This window comes from Etheostoma spectabile, chromosome 22 (genome assembly GCF_008692095.1).
Source record: "Etheostoma spectabile isolate EspeVRDwgs_2016 chromosome 22, UIUC_Espe_1.0, whole genome shotgun sequence".
NCBI classification, from domain to species: domain Eukaryota; kingdom Metazoa; phylum Chordata; class Actinopteri; order Perciformes; family Percidae; genus Etheostoma; species Etheostoma spectabile.
In genome coordinates, this window is record NC_045754.1 from 15,169,912 (window position 1) to 15,176,352 (window position 6,441).

At 39.6% G+C, this 6,441-nt stretch overlaps 1 protein-coding gene across 1 annotated transcript in view; it reads left to right on the forward strand.

Moving 5' to 3' along the window:
* The window catches only part of mllt10 (MLLT10 histone lysine methyltransferase DOT1L cofactor), a 46,073-nt gene that overhangs the window by 16,030 nt on the left and 23,602 nt on the right, over positions 1-6,441 (forward strand).

Genomic DNA, 6,441 nt, shown 5'->3' on the forward strand with positions numbered 1-6,441 from the left:
ACCATAGGCAGGCTGGGGGAATGCATATTAGTGTTAAACCTCATAAAGTGAAATTTTCATGCCATGGGATCTTTAAGTGACTCTTTCTCTCAGTGTTTGTATAGACCCCCAGACAAGGACATGAAGATAAGACAGCCCTCAGATCTTGAGGCCGTTTTATGTGTCGAATCAACGGCGTACCCCCGCAGACCCCTCTGTGTCTATGCCGTAGCCTGACATGCACCTCTCGAAAAATGAAACTACACATCACGTCACTCATTTCTAAGGGTGAAAATCTCTTGGCACTTCACGATTTGATTAGATTCCGATTCAAATAAATCTCTTGGCACCTCACTATTTGATTTGATTTTGATTCAAATTGATGCATCTCGATGCAACAATTTTTTTAATGCACATTTCCATGCGTGATTTAAAAAATATACACCAGGCTACTTACGTAGGCTACGGCGAAAGCTCTGCGTGGAGCCTCAGCAGAAGCATAAAACTGCCTTTACCCTCTATGCCACCAAACCACCACTGTGACTCCACCAGAAACATATGCCCTCACTGTTACATGTTCACACTGTGTAAAGACAACCAGATTTGCAGTAAAAGCATCAACCAATAATACTTTTTGGTAGTTCTTATAATGGCTCTATAATGAGCATTTATGGAGTAGGGCTGGGCGATAGGGAGAAAATAAGATATCACAATATTCTTGATCAAATACCTTGATATTGATATTGCGGCGATTTTCTAGGGTTGACAATTGGTGCTTTAACAAAAGATCTTCACATTAGATTTAGATAAATAATCATCAGTAATGTGGACATAATGTCTAAGTGGGGAAAAGGCAAATAATAAAACAGCTAGAACAGTCTGGTATGTTCAGAAAAGTACATCACTTTACTGTAAAGAAGCCATTGAAACCACTAAAAGACAACACGTATGTCATATCACAATATTACGATATCCAAAATCTAAGACTATATCTAGTCTCATATCACAATATCAATATTATATTGATATATTGCCCAACCCTATTATGGAGACAGTCTGAATATATTGGGAGACAGATTTATGACAAGCAGGTCTCAGAACGCATGTTTTTGTTCAAATGACAAGGCAAATGAAGAAAAAAAAAATTAATTATTGTAGATGTATATTGGAGATCTGTCATTTTAGCTGACACTTTTATCGTACAATTGCTATATATCAGAGGTTGCACGCCTCTGGAGCAACTAGGGGTTAAGTGCTCAAGGACAAATTGGTTGATGTTTGCAGTGGGAATCAAACCCAAGTCTCCCACATCAAAGGCATGTGTCATATTCAATGCACCATCACCACCCTATGAACCACCCCTATGCTATCATATCTTAATATATTACATGTTAACAACAACAAATGTCTACCCTGAGTCTTGAACATTACTTTCAAGCCAGTTGACAAAAATCAACTGAAATGGATGAATGGCTTTGAAAGTAAGTATTTTGGTATTTTATGTAAAATTGTAATGAATATTTCCCTAAGGAAAAACACAAGCAGTAGACTTTATTGATTTGAGCATATCATCTTGACAGGGTAAACATTTGTCACACCTTAAAACGCATCAATGTCTTTAATTTTACCAAATAAGTCCTATAATCCCAGAAGTCTTTTTAATAATTTGATGTCCAAGTGAGTGCTGAAATTGTATTTAATAGACCCAGCAGCAGTTGCATTTGGGTTGTTTTTTAGCTGCTAGTATGCCTGCAGCCCACCTACACCCACCACTGATCACAGCCTCTAATGAATGCTACATTAGTGTGACTTAATCAGTCACAGCTGTTAGCCGAACATGTAGTCACAGGCTGCAAAAAATCCAAATTTACAGGAGGTGTCAAGTCATCTGTTTGTTTTTTTGTCATGTGTACCAATCCCTTGTCAGAACAGAGGACAGGGCTCAAGCTGATTTTTCCCTGTTCGCCTGCAGTTGTCATTCTCATAAAGCAGCATGTTAAAGTAGTCGGGAATATTTCCACTGGTTGATACTCTATCTCTACCCAGTACAGTCCCATAAAATGTACCACAGCAACCACATGACTGATCTTTTACAGGTGAGCTGTTCAGAGAGGTTCCTGTTCAGTGTCATTGATTCCCTACCCAGCTGTCCAACAATGAGCCCTGTTTGGATAGCACTTTATAAATGCATCCATCCTTGCGCCATCCTTGAGTAGCAATCACTGGGAAGAGTTTAGAGGATCCAAACGTTGATGTTGGGGTGTGAATTTTATCAAGCGCGTATTGCAAACAGGATCGACGCAAAATACATTGCAGCAAACAAAGGATGCTTATTAAATACAAGCAAGAGCAAGTAGACCTACTTAACATACTCAGACATGTGAGCCAGAGCTTTTGTGTGTGTGTGGGTGTATTTGTGTGTAACTAAGTGTTGGAATATTTTAGCCAAGGGAAACTTGGTCCAGACCACCTCCAAGAATAAGAAACGTGTACTTTAACTGTTGTTGTCGAGAATAAAACGTTGTATTAGATGATGTCTCAATCAAGTTGGGGATGCTTTAAATCTGCATTAGAAAGAAATATAAACCAGCTCTGAAAAACCTCACAAATACAAGCTCTGAGCAAAATTAAATGATAGTGATAGTAAGTCTTAATTATTAAGAGTATACAAATAAAACAATTATAATAAATAATAAAAGTAGTGGGGATTCTGTTAGCTCTGTTTTCAGATTGAGGAAGGAAGAAAGAATGGATGCCTTTTGAAAGTCTCTTGGCCCTGCAGCACTCTAAATCTGATAAAGTCTGCGTCTCAACCAAGCTAGTCTTTGTCACCTGAACGGCTTAACAAATAATTGTTCCATTTCCACTGAATGAAATGCTCATGTGCTAACAAGATGGTGGATTTATTTTTAAAGCTGTGTTTATGCAGACAGCTCAGTAGATGATTTTGTTTACGATGCTGTCCCAGATGACAGCGATGTGATGAGTTCCCTTTTCCATCTTTTTTTTTTGCAGTTATAGATGGTCTTAATAGAAAAGCCCAACAACCAGACAATAGAGGTTTTGTGTGATAATTCATATAAAATAATTAGGGAAATCCAAATTGAGCATTTAGCATGTTGTGTGACATTTTATCTACTGTGTGCGTGTTATCCAACCCAACTGCCCTGGTTGTTGTTAATACTGCGTTTTATGCATTGAAGTATCATTTGCATGTGCACACACACTCTATCCACATCCCAGGGTCAGAGATCAGTAGCCTCAGATGTGTGTCCACAAATCCAAACTTGCATTTGTTATGTGGTTTGGAGGCTCAGATGGATACCCAACTCACATTAGACCCCGCAGTCAAACTACAGCAGGGGCTAAAAGATCCCCACTTAGAAAAGGCCTGCAGGGGACACACACACACACACACACACACACACACACACACACACACACACACAAACATCTACACATACACAATGGCTGGTCAGAAATCCAGCAGGAAACTGCACAGGGGAATTCCTGCTAGGCCGTGGTGGATTATTTTTCCCCTCACTTCCTGTTCCTCCGTCCCCCGTTTTCCCTCCCTTCTCCTCAGCCCTCCTCACCTCTGTATCTGCACCCCCTCGTCTTCCTCCTAAGGCCATTGCATTAACTTGAAAACCATTTTAAAATGCATGTTACATCAAATTAAAAGGCAATACTTTTTCTTGCCTCATTTGCGTTATTTTCTTACACAACGAATAGCTAAGTTTAATTAATTATATTTCTTGTCTATCAACATCACAGCAAGGAAAAGTACCACACGCTTACACCAGCTGTGTAGTTCAAAATGCAGTTTGAGAACAATCGAGTTGTCAATTAACATAAATTATTAATTTATAGTTCTGACATTTTTTTAATTTATAAGTCATTCATCAAGCAAAAATGCAAAAACACCATATGATTTCAGCCTCTAAAATGTGAGGATTTGCTGCTTTTCCTTGTTTTATTTAAATATAACATGACTATTTCTGGATTTTGGACGTTGATTTGGCAAAACAATTGACTTGAGTTTCTGAGAGTTAACTATAAGCATTGTTCACCATGTTCTATAATTTATCTTACATTATTAATCAGTGGACAGTTACATCCCTTAATTTTACTAGTTTTAGTAACCAACATTCAAAAAACAAGATGCCCATGTGTACTGGGAGACTAAAGAAGTTTCCATTATTTTCAGAACTGCACTGAGGTACTTCTTAGGAAGTGTGTGTGTGTGTGTGTGTGTGTGTGTGTGTGTGTGTGTGTGTGTGTGTGTGTGTGTGTGTGTGTGTGTGTGTGTGTGTGTGTGTGTGTGTGTGTGTGTGTGTGTGACCAGCATTTGACATAGACAGAGAGGATTTCAGCCCACCGTTGTATTGCTCATTGCTCGGGGGTTTGTTGATAAATAGACGTGGCCCTCATTCTCTGCCACATCTCATATTTACCCCACACAGACCACTCGGACATGTCAAATGATCAGCCTGCTAATGGTCAGCAAAAGAGAAAGAGGGGAGAGGACACGCTGAAAGGCTTTGTCTCTGCCTGTATAATCAATTGACCTGATTGATAAGGGTGTGTCAGGGTCACATTGTGTGTGTGTTGTGTTTCCCACGCCAAGTTGTGTGTGTGTGTGTGTGTGTGTGTGTGTTATCCGACCCTCTCAGCTCAACCTCTGTCCATCAACACCTACCTCTGGAATGTTCATGAAAAACAACAAGAGAATCCTAAAGAATTTACCTCTCTCTTTCACGCTCCAGTATCATCTTTCCTTTTTGTTGTAGTAGATGCTCTTTTTAAATTAACGGTATCACTTTGTGTAGTCACTCACTTTATCACTCACTTTATCCTACATTTCTCTTTGGTTATCTGCTTTCTGCAGCCAATTTGTAGTAGTTCCAAACAACAATTTTGATAATTGTATAACTAACTTATTGAGTAAAAAGAGAAAACAGTTGTTGGTTTCAGCCTCTTAAATGTGAGAAATTACTGTTTTTTTTCTGTTTTATATTACTGGTAATTGATTTTCTTTGGGTTGTCAATGGTTGGTCTGAGAAAACAAGCAATTGAAAGACGCTACATCTGTTTTATAGACTAAACAGTTACTTGATTAATTGAAAATAATAGCCAGGGGTTAAAAAAAACAGTGACTCACCAGTAGCTCAGTCATTACAAACTCATGCTGTGCAGTTTAGACTCACAAAACTCAATTTTACATTCTACTGGGGATCTGAACATTTCTAAAGATACAAAAAAATTTCAGCTTTCTTTTTGAAATTTTGTATAAAATGAGGCACAAAATAACTTGTTTGACTAGTGCAACTGAAAAACATGGAGTCAATTTCTCTTAAACTTACAGTTCTAAAAGAAAGCTGCGACAAACTGTTACATAATATATAGGATACTGTCAGGCAGCATGGAATAAGGTGATTCTAACTACTTTATAGCTATTTAATGGAAAACAAAAAGGGAAAAGTCATACCCCAATAATACACATACAAAAGGAACTCTGCAACATTTGTTTCCTAACCCCGGAGCGCTAGCATTAGCGGAAGCCAGCATGCTGAGAGGTTACGTTGGAGCTGCTATCTCCCGATTTGGCTGGTGATGTCTGTTAACTGCCACTCATAGAGGAAGTCTGGCTAAACTGTCACCAGCCTCCGTGCAGCCGGGGGTGGGGGTGGGGGGGTGTTCGGAGTTGTCATGACACTGAGCATCACAAGCATGTTGACTTCTATGTCGTCTCTCAGGATCGCTGCATATTTTCACTGCCAATCTTGTGTGTGTGTGTCTGTGTGTCTGTGTGTCTGCATGCATGTGTCCATGTAAAGTGTGCGAGAGCGTACATGCACCTGTCTGCTTGTGTGCCTGTGCAGAGAGGTGTCAGGGCGCGGGGCACGCATGTGAGGTGTAAATGCGCTGGCACCCAGTCGCCACCTTGAGTGCGACAGGAGGGTGTGTGTGATAGCAAGGGTGTAAATTGAGCTGTGATGGTCCAAGAAGGGGATATGATTGGATAAAAAGGCAAGAGGCAGTTAGACACACTGCTTTAAACTGCAGTGTTCAGAATTCCTGTTTCCTCATGCCCATTCTTTATCACTCTACCATCCCTCTCTTTGTGGATCTCTTAGCTTTCATCTGAGACGGAGCCTTTTTCTATAAGCCGCACGCACCATATTCTTCCTCTTAGGTGCTTGTATCCTAATAACTTGTACCTTTTTTGTTTCATTTATTTTTGCCATCTCTTTGAATATAATCTTTAACAGGACAGGTTGCACATATTGTCCAGTATGTACAGCTCTGCATTTAGTATTTCACTAATGTTGCGAAAATGTGAGAGAGCGATGCAAAATAAGGGTTGTAAAAGGTCTGTTTTTATCTCTGCATCTGTCTTTATTTCTCTCCTTGTATTATGTCTCAAGCTACTTTGTCACCCATCCGTTTCTCTCTCCC